Source organism: Pygocentrus nattereri, chromosome 29 (assembly GCF_015220715.1).
Source record: "Pygocentrus nattereri isolate fPygNat1 chromosome 29, fPygNat1.pri, whole genome shotgun sequence".
Classification (NCBI taxonomy): Eukaryota; Metazoa; Chordata; class Actinopteri; order Characiformes; family Serrasalmidae; genus Pygocentrus; species Pygocentrus nattereri.
In genome coordinates this window covers 17,194,813-17,215,724 of record NC_051239.1, presented here as the reverse complement: position 1 = coordinate 17,215,724, position 20,912 = coordinate 17,194,813, and the positions used below count along the sequence as shown (strand labels likewise).

At 42.6% G+C, this 20,912-nt stretch overlaps 1 protein-coding gene and 1 long non-coding RNA gene across 2 annotated transcripts in view; both read right to left on the bottom strand.

Annotated features, from left to right (window-relative positions):
• Window positions 1–20,912, bottom strand: part of LOC108416068 (Fc receptor-like protein 3) — a gene marked incomplete at its 5' end in the record, with an annotated part of 98,649 nt that overhangs the window by 52,207 nt on the left and 25,530 nt on the right. The gene's annotated exons all lie outside the window — the stretch shown is intronic.
• Window positions 9,092–10,447, bottom strand: LOC119262841. Its single transcript, XR_005129959.1, has 2 exons — window positions 10,027–10,447; window positions 9,092–9,486 (listed from the first exon to the last, which is right to left on the bottom strand). It is a non-coding gene; the product is annotated as an uncharacterized LOC119262841 (long non-coding RNA).

The following is a 20,912-nucleotide window of genomic DNA, read 5'->3' as shown; positions in this document are numbered from 1 at the left end:
TCTACTTTCACACCAACCATCTCCATGTCCACCTTCACTACATCCATAAACCTTCTCTGAGGTCTACCTCTTCTCCTTCTACCTATCAGCTCCATCTCCAACATTCTTTGCCCAATATATCCAATATTCCTCCTCAACACATGTCCAAACCATCTCAACCTGGCCTCTCTGGCTTTATCTCCAAACTGCTCCACCTTCACTGTCCCTCTGATCTGCTCATTTCTAATCTTGTCCAGCCTTGTCACTCCCAACGAAAATCTCAGCATCTTCATCTCCGCCACCTCCAGCTCAGCCTCCTGTCTTTTAGACAGAGCCACAGTCTCCAAACCATACATCAGAGCAGGACGCACTACTGTCTTGTAAACCTTCCCTTTCACTCTTGCTGCTATCCTTCTGTCACACATCAGCCCTGACATCCGTCTCCACCCACTCCATCCTGCCTGCACCCTCTTCTTCACCTCTTTTCTACACTGTCCATTGCTCTGGATGGTTGACCCAAGATATTTGAAGTCATCCACCTTTACGACCTCTACTCCTTGCATCTTTACCTTTCCACCTGCCTCCCTCTCATTCACACACATGTATTCCATCTTATCTCTACTGACCTTCATTCCTCTCCTCTCCAGTGCAAACCTCCACCTCTCCAGATTCTCTTGCACCTGCTCTCTACTCTCACCACAGATTACAATGTCATCTGCAAACATCATGGTCCATGGAGCCTCCTGCCTGACCTCATCTGTCAACCTGTCCATCACCATTGCAAACAAGAAGGGGCTCAAAGCTGATCCCAGATGTAACCCTACCTTGACCTTGAAACCATTTGTCACTCCAACTGCACACCTCACCACTGTCTCACTATCCTCATACATGTCCTGCACCACCCTAACACACCCTTTTCAGCTACACCTGACTTCCTCATACAGTACCACAGTTCCTCTCTTGGCACCCTATCATATGCCTTCTCTAGATCCACAAAGACACAATGTAGCTCCTTCTGACCTTCTCTGTACTTCTCTACCAACACTCTCAACGCAAAAATGGCATCTGTGGTGCTCTTTCTGGGCATGAAACCAAACTGCTGCTCACTGAGCTGAACCTCTCGCCTTAGCCTTGCTTCAACAACTCTTTCCCATACCTTCATGGTGTGGCTCATCAACTTTATACCTCTGTAGTTACTGCAGCTCTGCACATCACCCTTGTTCTTAAAAATGGGGACCAGTACACTGCTTCTCCACTCATCAGGCATCCTCTCACTCTCCAGGATTTTGTTAAACAACCTGGTTAAAAAGTCCACTGCCTTCTCTCCTAAACATCTCCATACCTCCACAGGTATGTCATCTGGACCAACTGCCTTTCCATTCTTCATCCTTTTTAAAGCTGCCCTCACTTCCACCTTACTAATTCTCTTCACTTCCTGATCCACTATCTCTCCCCCCGTTGTCCTCCTCTCTCTCTCGCTTTCCTCATTCATTAGTTCTTCAAAGTACTCCTTCCATCTACTCAACACTCTCTGTTAACTCACTAGTACATTTCCCTCTCTATCCTTTATCAGCCTAACCTGCTGTACATCCTTTCCAGCTCTATCTCTCTGTTTAGCCAAACGATACAAGTCCTTTACTCCTTTACTGTCCAGCCTCTCATACAACTACTTTTTTTCCCTGAACTGCCTGCAACCATTTTCCTCCTTCAGATTCCACCATCTAATCTTTGGCTCTGTCTTCACTCTCTTCCTCTTCTTTGTTTCTAATCTCATTCTACAGACAACCACCCTATGCTACACTTTCCCCTGGCACCACTTTACAATCCCCAATCTCCTTTAGGTGGCATCTCCTGCTAAGGATATAATCCACCTGTGTGCACCTCCCTCCACTCTTGTATGTCACCCTGTGTTCTTCCCTCTTCTGAAAATACGTGTTCAATACTTTAATTCTCTGCACCCAATGTTCCCAAAAATGATTAAAAATGATTGCATTCAAATCTGACTTCTTATTTAGTTGAGTAGTACATTGAAAATCTTTTTCCCAGTACTTGCTAGGCCAATTTTACTCCCCAACCAAAGATACTTACTCCTCCCCCCCTTAATATCAAATCAACTGTCTTACTGTCTAAATTGCCTAATTTATTCTCATTCACAATATTCTGTAAAAGCAGGGCACGACCTGGGGACCTGTTGTACTACCAGTGATTGACTAATGTAACATTCAGCCAATCACATCAAAGCTCATACATTATAAGCCAATCACATCAAAGCTCATACATTATAAGCCCAAATCAAACCTGGAGGGCAGGTCTCTGTTCATGCACTGCGAAGTAATCGTTAGCCGAGCTGAAGACAGGATTTCAGTAAAATCTCACTGAAAAAAAATTAGAGCTTATTCAAAATCTATAAAATACAGAGTGAAACGGCCTAAAACAGTGAATTCATCCACCAACAGTGTGGATTTGTGGCAGATTATGGTCAGTAAAGCTGGATATCTGTGTTTTTACTTGGTTGCTTAACTCTAGCCAGATAACTTGAGTTAACTGTGAGTTTAAGTGAGGTAAAGAAAAAAGGCTAGGCTAACACTAACATTCGCTAACTAGCTAACAAGCCAGCTAGTTTAACGTCACTTAGAGTGAGTGTGAGAGCTTGAAGAGGGATAGACGTGATGTTACTGAGAGCTCTTTATACTCTTTGTCTGTAGATTTCTCTTCAGTATTTGGAAAGAATGACACCAGAATCTGATGTATCACTGTTGTCAGATGAAAACCTCATATCTCCAAAATGGAAACTTTACAGGAGAAGGAAAAAACCCTCCTTTACTTTTAATGTAAGTCAATGGAACCAGACTATTTTGAAGTCATTTTGGACCGTTTCCTTCGTTCCATTCATCATTAAATTTGCACACAATGTAAAAGGTAACTTGAATTTTTAAAATTATGTAAAAAACTGAAAAACATCAAAAACGGAGATGCGATATATTGTCAATATACGAGGCAGAAGTCTTGCTTGAATTTTCCGCTGTGAGGTGTCAGAATGAAACTGCTGTAGGATTTAAGGTGGAAATTCAACCAAGAAGCTGATTCAGATTTGAGTGAAAAGATAAATAAACGTAGCAGTTCTGTTGAAGGCCAGTAAGAGTTTTACAAAAAATAATAATAATAACAATTTAAATTGATTGACCATTATTATGATATTTGTCACTGCTACCATACAGTTTCATCCAGCTTATTAAACATGCCTACAGAGGCAAATTACACTCTTTCTGATTGCACCAACTGACACTGAACTGATCTATAGTCTGTGTTTTAATAATATGTTATATATAAGATAAGATAAGATAAGATAAGATAAGATAATCCTTTATTAGTCCCACAGCGGGGAAATTCACAACTAGTCCCACAGCGGGGAAATTCACAATTATATATTATATTATATATTTTATATATATAATAATATATTTTCTTGATTTTTTTGTTTATCTTTGTCTGCAGTTTATCTGAGAGAAAGGAGAGACATTGCCTGAACTTCAGTACCCTTGCCTGATCTGTGCCTGTTGTAAGTGGATGAACACAGTGTTTGTTATAGCAGCTCTGTGCTTAATAGAAACTATAGAGACAGATCTACTGTGTGTCACTTTGACCAAATAACCATTTATTTTGCTATACCAGGTGATATACTTCATGTTTTCTGGCTGTTGCTAATGAAAAAGTGCATTATAAACATTTTGGGGTCTTTAAAAAAATCTCTTTAGGGTCCATGCCCCAGACCATCCTAGTACAGACTTAGCCCCCTCTATAAATGATCCTCTAGTGATGCCCCTGGCTGCACTACTCTTTGTGTATACCATTATGCCTGTCAGGTTTCTCAGAGTACCATGGATTTTGAAATTTATTTGGAAGGTTGAAAAAAGTTAATAAAAAAGAAAAACATGCTACATTACTGCTACCATTATTCTGGTGTTTAGTGTTGAAAAGGCCTTAAATTCGCTGAAGAATATAAACTGACTTGTTTAGGACTTGAACATTATTATTGACCTGGAACTTGACTTGAGACATTCCTGTATTGACTTGGCACTTGATTTTGTCACGGTTGGCCCCTCCCAGTCCTGTCCATGTGTTTGTGTTTTGGTTTTGTAACTCCGCCCCTGATTTTTTTCACCTGTCCCTCATTGTACCGTGTATTTAAGCCCTGTGTTTGCCCCTTGTGTTGGCCAGTCTTTCATATGAATGTATTGGTCTTTGTTTGATGTGTTCATTCTGGTTTTTGTCATGTCTGTCCCCCAATCTGTCCGTATCAGCTACATGAACCTGGACTGTTCTGACCACGACCCTGGATTTGCCCATAATAAATCTCGCTTATCTCAGCGTGTGCGTCCGCCTCCTCGCTCCCCCTTACAGACTTGAGACTCAACTGTCTTGATTTGGGACTTGACTCGGAACTTGAGTGTCAAGACTTGAGATTTTCTTGTTACTTGTAACTTGGTACCTTGTTCCCGTGGTCTGGTATGTAAAGCCTTACTGGAGGAGTATTAATAATGTTGATATATAATAATTACTAATAATTATTAATGTTAAAACTACCACTATCTTCAAGAATGAATGGGTTACAGTGACACGCTTGTATGTAAATTCTGAGCTACAATGATTTTCTGTCCTGCACTAGTAGCTCAGAAAACAACTTTACTTGTGTGAAAAGAGCCACGGGCAGCTTTTTTAATGCATGGACGTATTTTAACTGGAATGAGTGTCTTATTCTTTTTACCCAGAATGTAAATTACACTGTGAAAAACAGAAGACAGCTGTAGATGTTTTAAATTCAGTGAACTTGTAGCTTTTGTTGTAATATTTTTAATGAATTAAAACTAATTTATGTCTGTTCTCCTAGATGTGGTCTTACTAAATCTTTCTGTTTGTTTGTTCAGATTAATGTGCTGTTGTCCTGTACATAAGAATTACAGTGCAAACACAGCACAACAACAATACAAACTTAAATACAAAAAGCAACAGGAATATAAAGAGAATCTACTCACAGAGCATCAGAGAGAGCAGACTGAGCTCCATGCTGCCCCAGTAATGACTGAACAATGACCTCAACACTTCCTCTTTACTCACAGACAAAACACGAGAGAGAGTGAGTGAGAAAGCGAGTGAGAGAGCGAGTGAGAGACTGCGCATGTGCGAATGAGAGCACGAGAGAGAGTAAGCTGTAAATTCATCCCTCAGGCCAGTTGTTTCCAGCCCTGCTCCCTGATTACACCTTGGATCCGGTGTGTTGGAGAAAGTAAAACACTAAAACATGCAGAACAGGAGAACTCCAGGGTCAGGATTGAGAACCACAGGCTAAAGCTGAAAAGAAGAACACCTGAGCACTTCACTGATGTGCTCAAGAGGTGGGGGTACGTGAGTGTTCCTGGGGAAAATCTCCTAGTGGAATCCCTAGGCAGGAGCTCTGGAGGAAAGGACCCCTTTTGGGATTGGCATCTCTATCCAATTCCCCACCACCCAATAAAGCTGAGTCTGGAGAAGTGTGTGATGACCCTGGTAGCTCATCTCTCTGCGAAGCTGCATAGTTCCCACCCCGTTCCTCTGTACGGGATTCTTCTTTGTCAGTTCCTTTACTAACCCCTGAAACTTTGGCCAATTTGTCCCCAAAATTAAAGAACCAAAGGTGCATTCCCTTCTGGTAACTGGGCTATGAATTGTTCCAGAATTACTAGATCTATAAGTTCCTCCGAGTCCCATTCCTCAGCTAAAAGCCATCTCCTACAGGAGAACCAGAGCTGCTGCACAAATATGAAGGGTCGGTCAAACTCCTGAAGTGTCAATGTCTGGAAATGCTGGCAGTGCTGCTCCGAGGTTCGGCCGACTTGCTGAAAAATGGCTTTCTTTAACTCTGTGTAATCCAGTTGCATCCGCCCTGGAAGCTCCCTGGAAGGAGTAATCAGACTGCCCAATCCTCCTTATCCTACTGATGGTCCTCGGCCACTCGCTCGAACAGCTGCACAAAGGCTGGCGATGGTGGCCACAACTGGAGTTTGGGTGCAGTGCAGCAGTCTCCATACCACTTTCCAGTCCTTCCTTCTTCCTGCTCCTTTACCAGGGCCTCGTAACGGGCCTTCTTGGAGGGTCTGATATCGACTCTGCTGGATTTGGGCCATAAAATATAAAAATACAAATAAAAACAGAAGGCGGTGATTTTTAAATCTACTTTGAAATGTTTTTGAATGAAAACAGTTCAACTTAAGACTAGGAACTAGGAACAGTGATAAGTACCATCTGTCGCTGCATCCAGAAATGCTAGTTTAGACTATACTAAGCACAGTGGAAGTCATTTCTCAACAAAAGTCTCAAGCTCATCTTAAATGGACTGATGCACAGTGGAAACGTGTTTTGTGGTCTGACAAGTCAGACCTCTAGATTATTCATGGAAATAATGAACGCTGTGTTCTCTGGGTCAAAGAAGAAAAAGACTATTGTTACCAGAGTAAAGTTCAAACCAATGTCTGTCATTTTTAGCGGGATGGGGTGGGAGGGTATTAGTGGTTAACTGGCACATCTATGAAAAAAGTGTCAATGAGATCAGAAAGGTGTTAAAATAGGTAGCACCTGAAGATACGAGTCCTCAGACCACAGAGGAAAGAACTGAGCGTGAGAACTGACTGCAATGCAGAGTCCAGGGGAAAGTTCAGTCCGCTTCTCTGGGGCAAAGACACCAAAACAGTGAGGTCCTGCTTTATGGCTGTGCTTAGATTATAAGGAAAGACATGACAAGAGCCAGGAAGTCAGTATGGAATATCAGTATGGTTATAAATATATATTTAAAAAATGATTATATAGTAAGAGATATGACTTTGTAGCTTTACATAAAAGATGCAATGAGTGTAACATAAAAACATCATCAGGTTTCAGTTCTTATTTGGTTGATGTTGTCATTACTGCTGTTTTATTAGAATAGAAATCAGACCACAGACGCGTCTCTAACTCCTCTCTGTTCTCAGGCCTCTGACACTAAATGTGGCTGGGAAAGTGCACAAACATGTTACTCACAGTCTCCAGATTTATGATCAGTGAGATGTTCCCACAGTTTTGTACCTTTGTGTGTGAGATTTTCTGTCCTCTGCAAAATAATGAAATAATTAAATTATTCCATAAAATTATCAATAATAAATGCAGCAAATGTGGAGTTCCTGAATTTGAGTTGTTCATTTTGCTGTTTTAGAGGTCATTTTAAATTAGCCTACATGTAGAATGAAACAGTATTTTGATGAGTAATAGTTTACTGTCACAATTGGCCCCAGCCAGTCTTTTCCATGTGTTCTGTTGTGTTTTGGTTTTCAGATTCAGATGTAGATTCATTATTGATCCCAGGGGGAAATTGCAGTGGTTACAGTTCCAGCCATTCATGTAAAAATAAACACTTTACTAATAATTTAAGACAATATAGAGAATTTACAGTATGTACACCAGATTTAAGTACTTAAGAATATAGTAAGGTGGCGGTGATTGTGATAGTAATATGAAACATCAGGTATAAAGCAGTTACAATTATTTAAATTATTTAAATTAAGTTAGTGTCCCTCTGAGTTATTGCACACACAATTGTTATTATTGCACATATGAACAGTTTCGTATTGAGTTTTGTGAATCACACACTGAGGGAGGAGTTATAGAGTTTGATGGCCACAGGTAAGAATGACTTCCTGTGGTGCTCTGTGGTGCATTTTGGTAGAGTGAGTCTTGCACTGAATGAGCTCCTGTGTCTCATCACTGTGTCGTAGAGTGGGTGGGAGCCATTGTTCATAATGGCCTTCGGCTTAGACAGCGTCCTCCTCTCCGACACGGCCGTCAGCGAGTCCAGCTCCACACCAACATAACCGGCCTTGCGGATCAGTTTGCTGAGTCTGTTGGCATCTGCCACCCTCAGCCTGCTTCCCCAGCATGCAACAGCATAGAGGATAGCACTCGCCATCACAGACTCATAGAAGATCCTGAGCATAGTCCGGCAGACGTTAAAGGACCTCAGGTGCCTCAGAAAATAGAGACGACTTTGGCCCTTCCTGTAGAGGGCGTCAGTGTTCTTAGCCCAGTCCAGTTTATTGTCAATATACACACCCAGATATTTGTAATCATCCACAGTGTTCACACTGACCCCGCTGATGGACACAGGGGTCACCGATGCCTTGTCCCTCCTCAGGTCCACCACCAGTTCCTTTATCTTTTTCACAATGAGCTGCAGGTGGTTCCGCTCGCACCATGCGACAAAGTCCTTCACCGTTGCCCTGTACTCATCCTCTTCACCCCTGCTGATACATCCAAGTATTGCAGAGGCATCAGAAATCTTCTGAAGGTGGCAAGTCTCTGTGCAGTAGCTGATGTCCGTGGTGTAGAGGGTGAAGAGGAAGGGAGAGAGGACAGTACCTTGTGGGACTCCAGTGTTGCTGACCACTCTGTCCGACACACAGTGCTGCAGGCGTACATACTGTGGTCTGCCAGTCAGGTAGTCAACAATCCAGCACACAAGGGTGGCATCTACCTGCATCACTGTGAGCTTATCACCCAGAAGAGCGGACCAGACGGTGTTAAATGCACTGGAGAAGTCAAAAAACATGACCCTCACAGAGCTGGCTGGCTTATCCAGGTGAGCATAAACTTGGTTGAGCAGGTAGATGATGGCATCTTCAACTCCCAGGCGGGGCTGATAGGCAAACTGGAGGGGATCTAGAAAAGGCTGGACTATGGGTCGGAGCTGATCCAAGACGAGCCTCTCCATGGTCTTCATGACATGAGACGTCAGTGCCACTGGCCTGTAGTCCTTGGCGTCACTGGGTCGTGGCATCTTTGGGACAGGAACAATGCAAGATGTCTTCCACATCATGGGGACCCTCTGGAGACTCAGGCTCAAGTTGAAGACATGTTGAAGTACTCCACAAAGTTGGGTGGCACAGGCTTTAAGCACCCTGGGTAAAATTTATATTAATAAGTGTAACCCACTACTGGGTATGTACACGTCGATGGTAGGCCAGGTTCAATAGGTTAAAGAATAAGAGACACTAGGTTCTGAGGAGAGAGTGGAAAAGACAGTGCAATTAAAAGACACCACACAAGGATATAAGTTTTTCTTTCTTTTAGTAATAAATTGAAAGGTTGAAATATTTACAATTACCCGAAATAAAAGATCGGACCCTTTAAAATAAAATAAAAATGAATTGTCTTTCAAAACTTGGGAAATAGTCCTTTAAATCCTCAAAGAGAAAAGTTTAGAGAGTTCCTTTCCAGGAGTTCAGTTCAAGGCGTTATTCCTTGGTTCAGTTCGTAAAGTGTTAATTCAAGTCAATAAGTCAAGTCAGTCATAGTCAGTGATGTGACACGAGCAGGCCACAATCCTACCAGATATGCCATGTGCAACGACATAGAACAGGATCACATTCGAATGGGTGGGTGGCTCGCCATCTAATGTAGTCCACGAATCCTCAGCGAAATCCAGATCCAGCTCAAAAACTTGACCTGTGTAACCATACCCTTAGTTAAGCTACACATACAGGCCATAGTTCAATTCCTATCAAATATCATCAATCAGTTTAAACTTAAAGTAGTTGTACAACATTAATATCAATCTTCTCAAAAGAAAAGCTATGCAAACTGCATATACTTCATTTATACTGAAAACCATTGCATACCATTCAGTTAAATTAGCATTATCAAGTAAACAGGATGAATACTATGAAATAACAACATTGTATACTGAAATCGCGATAACCTTGCAATTATACACAACATTACCCTGTACAGAGATTATCATGAGGACACATTCAGCTCTCTCTCCTTGCACGTGCTGGGTGCGGTATTACAGCATGTGAAATACAGTCAGCTCACTCTGAGCATTAAACTTACTAATTTCAACCAAAATGTACCCTCTCAGGTTCCTTACAACAATTATTAACAAAACAGATTACAATTCTCAAGTTTCACCGAAGTATTTAGCAATGATAACAAAATATGACTTCATCATTACATCAGTAAGGAAAAATAGACAAGTTGCCTTACCGAGACGATTCAAACAAAAGAAATACTCGACGAAACAAAGCTTCTGGTCTTCAAACATACAGCATTTACAGAGCTGGTCGCTCAGTACTCCAAAGGAAACTTAAACTTCGTAAACAACTTAGAATTAGTTTCTTTCAATTGTTTCTAGCTCTGAAAACGTGGAGTTTCCAACTCTCTGGCTCTCATCCGCTCAACAGACTGAATGGCTCCATCAGAAACCGAATGCTTGCTAAACAGCATGTCAAAATAAAAGAACCAGATCGTAACTGTCACAGTAAAAGTACTGCTATATCAAATACATTCAAATCGTGTTTTTAACAATAACAACCCATCATTCATGAATTGATTCACTAGGATTATCACTATTTATTATCCCATTTTACTATTTATGCTTTTTATCACTAATTATTGTACCTTTTTATTATGCATTTGTCAACTGGGTTACATAAGCTACTCACTACCTGAAGTACACTGGAGGACGGTGAAGAAGATCTGGACAGTCTGCAGGCTTATATCGACGAGTGTTTCGAACGAGTTGTTATGGGGAAACCAAACAACACGCCGACTCCGTCTGGCAGCAAAGGAGCTCCATCCACCAAGAGGAGTCACCCAGAAGATCCACCAGGGGTTTCTTCTCAGTCCAGCGAAATGGTGGATATTTTGGAGTCCATTGATTAGAAGCTGTCCAGTTTCGACACTCGCCTCTCCATTTTGGAAATTCTCCACAAGGAGTTTCAGGCTCTTCGGGAGTCGGTAGAGTTCAGCCAGCAGCAGGTGGAAGCACTCGCTGTGGAGAACGCCGCTCTCAGAGAGTCGGTGAATTCCCTCACCAATGGAATGACCCGGCTCTCGGAGGAGAATAAAAAAATCAGGGAAGCCGTCACCGAGCTCCAGGCCCGCAGCATGAGGGAAAACCTTGTGTTTTCGGGACTACTGGTGAAATCGGAAGAAAACCTGGAGACGACAGTGAAGGAGTTCATGCAGGCCTACTTGAAGCTCCCGGAGGACACTGTAAAAACCATCAACTTCAATCGTGTTCACCGTATAGGAGCTAAGCGACCCGGGGCACACAGACCCAGACCAATCGTAGCCAAATTTGAACGTTTCAAGCAGAAAGAGCTGGTGAAGAGCCGCGGACGGGAGCTGAGAGGAACGGACTTCAGCGTCAATGATCAGTTTCCTAAAGAGATCCTGGAACGAAGCAAAATCCTGTTCCCTCTCCGGAAAAAACACATCCAAGAAGGTTCACGAGCTGTCATCGCGGTGGATAAACTCTATGTAAACGGACAGCTCTATCGCGACCAGGAAACCACGCCATGGCTATACTAATCAGGTGATCTGTGTACACAAACGCCTTTTTTCTCTATCTTTTTTTTTTTTTTTTTCACAGCAGTGAGTCAAAGGAACTGGCAGTCTGCAGACATTCTTAAACAATACATGAAGGATTTTGGTCTTTGCGATGCTTGGCGCTCACATCACCCCACTCTGAGAAATTATAGTTTTTTCTCACAAGTACATCACTCCCACTCCCGCTTGGATTACTTTTTAGTCAGTAGCTCCATGATGACGGAAATCACAGACACTCAGATACATCCTATCACTATTAGTGATCACGCACCTGTATCTATGTCTCTGACACAGAAACGAGTTACACCACCAACTAGGAACTGGAGATTTAATACATCATTACTTAAAGAACAAGATTTCATTAATTATTTTAAACGAGAGTGGGCTATATACTTAGAACAAAATAATCTGCCGGAAATATCGCCATGTGTTCTATGGGAAGCAGGAAAGGCAGTAAACATAAGAAAAATAAAGAAAAAACACTTATATTAGAATTGGAACAGAAAATTAAATCTTTAGAAAATGCCTATGCTGCATCACCACAAGAAAATATAATTAACAGCCTGAGGAAACTTAAATTGGAATTAAATTAAATACTTGATAAGAAGACACAATTTATGTTGCAGAGGTTGCATCTGGAAAACTTTGAACATGGAAATAAATCTGGAAAATTCCTGGCCAATCAGTTAAAACTGAATAAAGAAAAAACAGCTATTCACTCTATTAAAGACTCGGTCGGTAATATTACTCATGACCCACAACAAATAAATAACTCCTTTAAAGACTTTTATGAAGCCTTATATTCATCACAGATTAATCCATCTGATGCTGAAATTGAAGAATTTCTTAATGATATAAATCTTCCTAAATTAAATGAGGATCAGGTCTCTTGATTCACCTTTTTCATCATCTGAATTCTATAAAGCAATACAGCACCTTCCAAATAATAAAGCCCCAGGCCCAGACGGTTTCCCAGCAGAATTCTATAAAGAATTTTGGCCTGTGTTAGAACCTACTTTTTTCAGGATGGTGACTCAAATCAAGAATAACCACAAAATCTCTCCAAACATGAACTCGGCCAACATTAGCCTGCTAATATCTTAAACCAGGCAAAGACCCAACACTTCCATCTAGCTATCGCCCAATCTTTCTTATTAATGTAGACCTTAAAATTATTTGCAAAGTTCTCGCAAGAAGATTAGAATAAAATCACTCCATATATTATACATTCAGACCAAACAGGTTTTATCAAGGGCCGGCACTCGGCCGATAACACACGCCGACTAATAAATATAATAGACTACTGTTCCATTAACAAATTAGAAAAAATAGTAGTCTCTTTAGATGCAGAGAAAGCATTTGACAGGGTAAATGGGAAATTTCTGTTAGCAGTTCTACATAAATTTGGATTTGGCCCATCCTTTATAAACTGGATCGAAACATTATACAGCTCTCCAAATGCACGGGTTAGGACAAATGATCTTATCTCACAAAGCTTCAGTCTGCAGAGGGGAACTAGACAAGGTTGCCCACTCTCTCCCTCAATGTTTATCATCTTCATTGAGCCACTAGCAGCAAAAATCCGACAGAATGTAAACATCAAAGGAATCCAAACAGAAAATACAGACCATAAAATAAGCCTTTACGCTGATGATGTATTACTCTTCCTCGGGAACTCACAAACCGCTCTTCTAAAGACAATCACACTTATAGATAAGTCCTCATCTGTATCAGATTACTCCATTAATTGGAGTAAATCAACAGTTTTGCCTCTGAATTGTAAATTTCAGAACATCATCACTACATCACTACAGTCGGGCAACATTAGATATCTAGGTATAAATTTTTCTCCCAGGCTGTTAGATCTGGTACGACTGAACCATATTCCTCTATTAAAAACAATAGAGGACGATCTCACACGTTGGAACTCTCTACCTATATCTCTCATGGGGAGAGTTGCCACAATAAAAATGATGATTCTGCCTAAAGTAAATTATCTGTTCTTAATGATCCCTAATAAACCTTCTATTGCTTGGTTTAAGTCGCTAGACTCAAATATATCTAAATTTTTATGGAAAAGTAAAACATCTAGAATAAGCTTGAAGACTTTACAAAAGCTAAAATGCAGCGGTGGTCTAGAACTACCAAATTTTCATCACTATTTTTTAGCCAATAGACTACAGTATGTTTCAAGGTGGATGAAATCAAACCGCTCATTTGCTCCAGCATTAAACATTACAATTGCTTTAAAAGCCTTACAATAAGCACCACCCTGATAGCCTGGTGGGAATTCTTAAAGATGGCTAAGTCTTTACTAATCCCTTGTAAATTAACACCCATTTGGAACAATCCCGATATATGTCGGAAAAAGACAGTACTGAATTTTTCAGAATGGCAATAAAAAGGAATAAATAATTTAGAACATGTTATTCATGATGGGACCTTTATTTCATTTGAAGATCTTATTTTAAAATATGAAATTAGCAGTAGCAAATTTCTGGAATATCACCAATTGAGGTCCATCATACAGGCAAGATTTAATTTAAATAACCTAAATCTAGAAATCCCTTTGTGGATAACAGACTTTCTAAATCTCTATACCCCTAAACTGTTATCAAAAATATACAAGTTATTATTAAAAATGAATGATTCAATATCCCTTCCAATTACAAAATGGGAGAGAGATCTTTCCATCATCCTGGATGAAAACTTCTGGACACAGATATGTCTAAACACTTTTAAAATGACTAAAAATCCAAATTTACAACTTATACAATACAAAACTCTCCATAGAATACATTATACATTTGGGTGTCTGATGGCTCTTGGACTGGAGACGGGGGCTGCCGCTCTGCGGTTTCTGTGTGCGGGCCCTGTTGTTGATGGTGGGGGGCCTGGATGTGTGCTCTCACGGTCTTGGGGTGGGGATCTGGGGGCCCGTGGGGGTGGGTGCTGGCCCTGTCCGGGGGGCTGGCCTCCTCTGTGGGGGCCGGGGTGCGGGGTCTAGGGCCTTGGCGCCTGGGGTTGCCCGTCTCCCGTTTGGGCTCCTCCCTGCGCTGGAAGGGTCTGTGCCCCTCTGGGCGCACCGCCGGGTGGTGGGGGGTCTGGGGCGCGCCGGGGTGTCTGTCTGGCATTCCGGGATTCTGGATACCTCCCGGGAGGAGGGGTGGGGCACTCAAGTAGGGGGACAACCACATAGGGCCGGTTGGTTCTGGACCCAGGACCACTGTGTCTGCGTGTATATGGGTGGGTGTGAAGTTTGTTGCAGGTGAGTGTGTTTGTGTTGGTATGTATGTGTGTGTGTTTGTATGTGTTTGTATTGTAATTGTGAGTATGTGTATTGTAATTGTGAGTATGTGTGTTGTAATCGTGAGTATGTGTATGTGTGATAATTGTTGTCTCTTGTGTGCGTGTGGGGGTGTGTTGTTTGTGTTTGTATTGTCATTGTGAGTATGTGTATTGTAATTGTGAGTATGTGTATTGTAATCGTGAGTATGTGTATTGTCATTGTGAGTATGTGTATTGTAGTCGTGAGTATGTGTATGTGCGATAATTGTTGTCTCTTGTGTGCGTGTGGGTGTGTGTTGTTTGTGTTTGTATTGTCATTGTGAGTATGTGTATTGTCATTGTGAGTATGTGTATTGTAATCGTGAGTATGTGTGTTGTAATCGTGAGTATGTGTATGTGTGATAATTGTTGTCTCTTGTGTGCGTGTGGGGGTGTATGTTTTGTGCTGTGTCAGCTGTGTGGGCGGGCACCGGCCTGGAGCGCGGTGGTGTCCTGGGGGCTTGGCCGCTTCGGGCCCTGGGCCGGCCTTCCCTGCGCCGCGGCCGGGTGTAGGAAACCGGGGTGCCTAGTGAGCTAGCGCCAGCTGGCTCTCTTCCTCCGAGGGGTAGTTCTCTGCCTCTCGGTCTTTCTTATCCTGACCCTTCCCCTCCTCCCACTCAGTCAAACATCACACTACACATGGGGGTTTCTTTGGGAGGGGGGCCCATGCTACAGTGAGTAGGGCCACCTACCTGGCTCTGCTCGCTGTGATGCGTGATGTCCCACTCCTCCCCTTTTTTTTTCCCCCTTACAATGACACATTTCATGACACATTACAGTACACACAGGGCTTTGGGGGGCAGGTGTGTCACTCAGCGGATTGTGGGTGGCGCTGCTGAGGTGACCTTACTTATCTGCTCACTGCTACCTGCCCCTCAATTTTATTTACACATTAGACATTGAGGGCCTTGGGGGGCAGCGTGGCAGTGTGCTGTTATTCAGTACTACATTGCCTCTGTCCCTCCAATTTTAATTGCACTGTAGCTCACACACATTCTTTTCATTTCACACACATATTGAGGGGGGGGGGGGGGGTGATGGGGGGGGGGGGGGGGGGCGTGTGGACGGGTCCTCTCACACACCGGTTTGGTGCACCCTGCCTGGTGGGTGGACTGGCCGGTCGTTCGGGGCCAGGGTGGCTGCTTCCCTGGGTTGCCGCTGGCCCGTGCTGGTGTCCGCCCACCGACACTGTGAGTCCATGTATGTTCCGTGTGTGTGCATGAGTGGGTGACTGGCGTGTGTGAGTGTGGGTGTGGGTGTGTGTGGGTGCATGTGAGCATGTGTGTGTGGACAGCTGGGCCTGGGTCTATGACTTGCTGAGCCTGGACATCTGTGGTACATGGTGGTGGGCAGGAGTTACCCCTCCCCACCGCTCCCCGCTGCTTGCCGACTCCGCCCCCCCCGGGGTATGGGTGTCCTGTGGGTCCCTGGGTGCATGGCTGGACATCTTGGCGTGGTCCCTGCCCTGCTCCCTTGGCGGTTGTATCCTGGGGGTGGTTTGGGCCTCTTTGGCATGGGGGGGGTCCTGCCGGGGGTCGGCCGGTCTCGGGCGCTTGGGGCCTCGGGGGCCGCATGCTCGGCTCATGCTGGGGATGTTGGCCTGCCGGGGGGGTGGGCTGCTCATTGCCTCCGGCTCTCTGGTCTCTTGCCCTTTGTCTGTGGGCGCTCCGTCTGGGGCCTCCATTCTTCGTCCTCTGGGGTGTGCACGCGGTGGCCGTCGGAGCATGTGGCCTCAGGTCTCCTGAGTTCCTAATGGGCTGTGGATGGTCCGGGTCCCCCGGGTCCTTCCCTATCTGTCTCTGGCCCATGGGGGCATGGTTGTGGCTTCTTGCCCTCATTATTGAGCACATTCCATGACACATGACACGTGGACGCATATACACACATATACACATTGCTGCAAACAGTAGAATTGTGTGTGGTGTGTGGGTGTATATGTGTATATGCATATGTATGGATATGTGAACATGTGTATGTATTTATACCTGTATAATTGTTTTTTTCCCTCCCCCTTTTTTTATTTTTTATTTTTATTTATTTATTTACTTTTTTAATTTAGTTGTCTGTTTATTTACTTATTTTATTTGTTTTTTCTCTTTCTTTTTTGTTTCTTTTATTTATTTTTTATTATTATTATTAAAAAAAAAAAAAAAAAAAAAAAAAAAGGAAGTGGCTCTGATGCAGATAATGAGCCAGCCACCTGTCTGCAAGAACATAATACAGCTAATCGAGTAGTTTGATGAGCCTGAGAGATACATCCTCATTATGGAGCACCCTGACCCTTGCGTTGACTTAAAAAGATTCCTGAAAAGTCATGGAAATTGCATGGATTATGGCCCGAGCCATAATGGTCCAAGCTGTGGAGGCAGTGAGCCAGTGCAGCATGCGAGGTGTCCTGCATCAGGACATCAAAGGGGAAAACTTGCTAATCAAGATGGACACCTTAGAGGTCAAGCTTATTGACTTTGGCTGTGGAGACCTGGTCAAGACAATGGAGTATCACAGATACACAGGTAAAAATTCAACACTTTCCCTCTGTGGAAAATCTTTAGTTAAAGGTGAAGGAGTTGAGCTTCACATCTAAGAAGGATGTGAAGGTGAACCATGTCCTATAGCCACTTAGCTATTAAATGAATTATTGTGCTCAGCTGTGCTTTTCTCTGTTTATGTTCTCAGGCACGGTTCCTTACTACCCTCTTGAGTTTTCTGCAAAAGGGAAGCATCACGCTGATCCTGCAACAGTGTGGTCCCTTGGTGTCCTATTGTTCAGGATGGTTTGTGGATTTCTTCCCTCCGCTGACAAAGGGATTTGGAACTTCAAGGATGGCCTGTCTAAGGGTAAGACAAATGGGAATGTCTGGGTAAACAAGGCATCATTTTGACTTAAATAAGTACAGAGGAAGGAAAATTGATCACATAATTGATAGAAGAATTTACACTTGAGGCCAGACAACCCTAAATGTATACCTTTACAATCTGAAATTTCGTGGTTAAGCATCTCTCTGCCATCCAATTCCGTCAATCTGCACAGAATGCTGTAATCTGATTGGCTGGAGCTTGGAGCAGATCCCTTCCTCAAGGCCTAGTTTGCAGCAGTTCATGCGGCATAAGTGGTTTCAGCTCACTAGCCAGAACTAGGAATAGGTTATCCAGGGAGGCTAGAAGAAGAAGCCGTAAACCTAAAATATCTGGTCACAATTGAGGAAGCATACATGCTGTAAGTAAACTGGAAATAATGATTAAGATTAAAAATTGCCAGATTTCTAAGCTTGAGAGTCTAATGCATGGTCTTTTGGTTTATGTTTCAGGTTATGAAGGGCTGTTGAGGAGAGTGCATAAAAACACCAACAAAAACAACAGCAACAAAAAACACCTTTCCATGTGACCACAGACTACCGGAAGTAGAACAGTGACAACTGACGAAGGACAACAATATAAAATGAATAAGGGCAGTGGAAGATGGACAATAGCCATGGAAGAAGGACAAGAGCAATAGAAAAGGGACAATGAAGATGCAAATAGAACAGCGACGGTGAAAAAAGAACAATGACTCTAAAAATGACAACAACAGCAGCTGAACAACAATGTGTTAAAAAAAGACAATGGCAGGAGATAAAAGATAATTACAACAGAAAAACGACCGCAACAGTGGATAAAGGACAATGAAAGTGAAAAAGGAAAAAAAGGAATATATCAGTGAAAATTCTTTTGGTTTAATCATCATCATCACCACTTAATCCAGAGAGGGTCGCTGTAGTACTTGGGAGAGCAAAGATTCCCAGGTGATCCTGCCCCCCTCAACTTCCTCCAGCTCATTCCCAGGGACCCCAAGCCTCTCCCAGGCCAACTTGGAGATGTAATCCTTCCAGCAGGTCCTAGGACGACCCCGAGGTCTTATCCTGGTTGCCGTGCCTAGTACACCCCCACCGGGAGGCGTCCAGGGGCCACCCGAATCACATGCCTGAACCACCTCAGCTGGCTCCTCTCAATGCAGAGGAGTAGTGGCTGTACTCCATGCTCCTCCTGAATGGCCAAACACCTCACCCTATCAAATACAACAAAGTCGATCATTGACCTCTGCCCCAAGGAGCTCTGATACCATGCATACTAATGAACATCCTTGCGTTTGAACTTGGTGTTCATTATGGATAATCCATGACTGGCACAGAAGTCCAATAACAATTCACCATTCGGGTTTAGATCGGGCAGGCCGTTCTTCCCAGTCACGCCTCTCCAGGTCTCTCAGTCATTGCACAACATGAGCATTGAAGTCCACCAATAATACAATGGAGTCTGTAGGTGGGAGCCTTTCGAGAACCCTGCCCACTCGCTCCAAGAAGGCCCAATACTCTGACCTGTTGTTTGGTGCTTAAGCACACACAACAGTCAGAGTTTTCCTCTCTGCGATTTTAATTTGCATTGAGGCAACCCTCTTGTCCACCGGGACAAACTCCAACTGCACGGCCGCTAGCCGGGACTCGTGAGTATTCCCACTCCCACACTCTCACCCTGTGCAACCCCTGAGTAGGAGAGGGACCAACCCCTATCAAGAAGTTTGGTTCCAGAGCCGACACTATGGGTGACACTGTGACACTGTGAGTCCAGCTATATCTAGTTGGTTCCTCTCAACCTCCCGCACAAGCTCCAGCTCCTTCCCCCCAAGTGAGGTTACATTCCATGTGCCCAGAGCCAGTTTCTGCTGCAAGGGCAGAACATTATTATGTATGTATATGTATTATGTATATGTTGTACATTATTAATGTACAACATATCAAATCACTTTTCTGTAAAAAAAGCAAGACCGTTTGAAACCTACAGTGAGAGTGTGAGCCTAAAGGTTTAAATCATGTTAAGAGAAATCTCATCACTGCACACAAATTCCCAGGTTTCTGCAGAGCTACAAGGTGTAGAATATTCACTGTTCAGTTTTATTGAACATTAATTAACAGCATAATATTTCTGTTTTCTATGCTGGGCTGTTAATTAGGTTAATTACAGTAACACATTCATAATATTGAATGAAGTTTGAATTAAAACACTTTTTAAGGTTTCTTTCTCTGACGTTCTTTACTTTTCTGTGGGAGGAATAGATTTTACAAAACACACTTCTTGTTTGATCTCACATTTATGTGTTTTTAGTTTATGGCAGAAAAACTAAAGCTAATAAATGAGATTTAGTGCTTTAAAATGACTGAAATCAGTCACTGGCTGTGGTTTATTGGCTGATGTCTCAGTCAGGTTCGGCGGTGACGTCACACACCGTACCATATAAAAAGCTCTCACTTCCATATTTGGCCATTTAGGTGTTTAGAGCGTCGCTATATGAGCAATGAATGAGAAACAGTACTAACTGTAAGTTCTTTATCATTCATTCACTTATAATATCCATCCATCCATCCATCCATCCATCCATCCTTCCATCCATCCATCCATCCATCCATTTTCTAAGATGCTTCTCCATCAGGGTCGCAGAGGGGGGGTGCTGGAGCCTATTCACTTATAATAATAATAATATAATAATAATAATACAGTAATTTTATTATTATTAATATTGTTGTTGTTGTTGTTGTTGTTGTTATTGTTTGAAGTAATTCCGAAGGTGAAATGAAACTCCACACCCTGCACATGTAGTTTTCCTTCATTTGGGGTAAAGTGGAGAACAGAGAACAATTACAAGAGGCCAAAATCTGTCAGATCTACTAGTGAAGGATGTGAAAGATTAATAGATTAACAGTAAATGATTAACTAAGAAATAAAAAACTGACTGATCGGTTTAAAAAACACATTCATGTAATTTAATGTCCTGTTTCATTCAGGCTGAGGATCATGTTTAAATTGTCCACATGAGGGCGCAATAGAATAGAATAGAATAGAATAGAATAGAATTCAACTTTATTGTCATTGCGTATGTCACAGGTACAAAGCAACGAAATGCAGTTTGCATCTATCCAGAAGTGCTTAGCAGCAATATAAATATATATCTTACAATGTACAGTAATTATAGTATATACAGGTTAAAAAAAATATGAGGGGGTATGAACATGAAGGAGGTTATACAGGTTATAAACAAGAATGTACAGGTTATAAATATGAGGGGTATAAAGTACTATGAACAGGTTATAAATATGAGGGGGTATAAAGTACTATGAACAGGTTATAAATATGAAGGGGGATTAGTATGTACTTATGAACAGGTAGAGTATTTACACAGT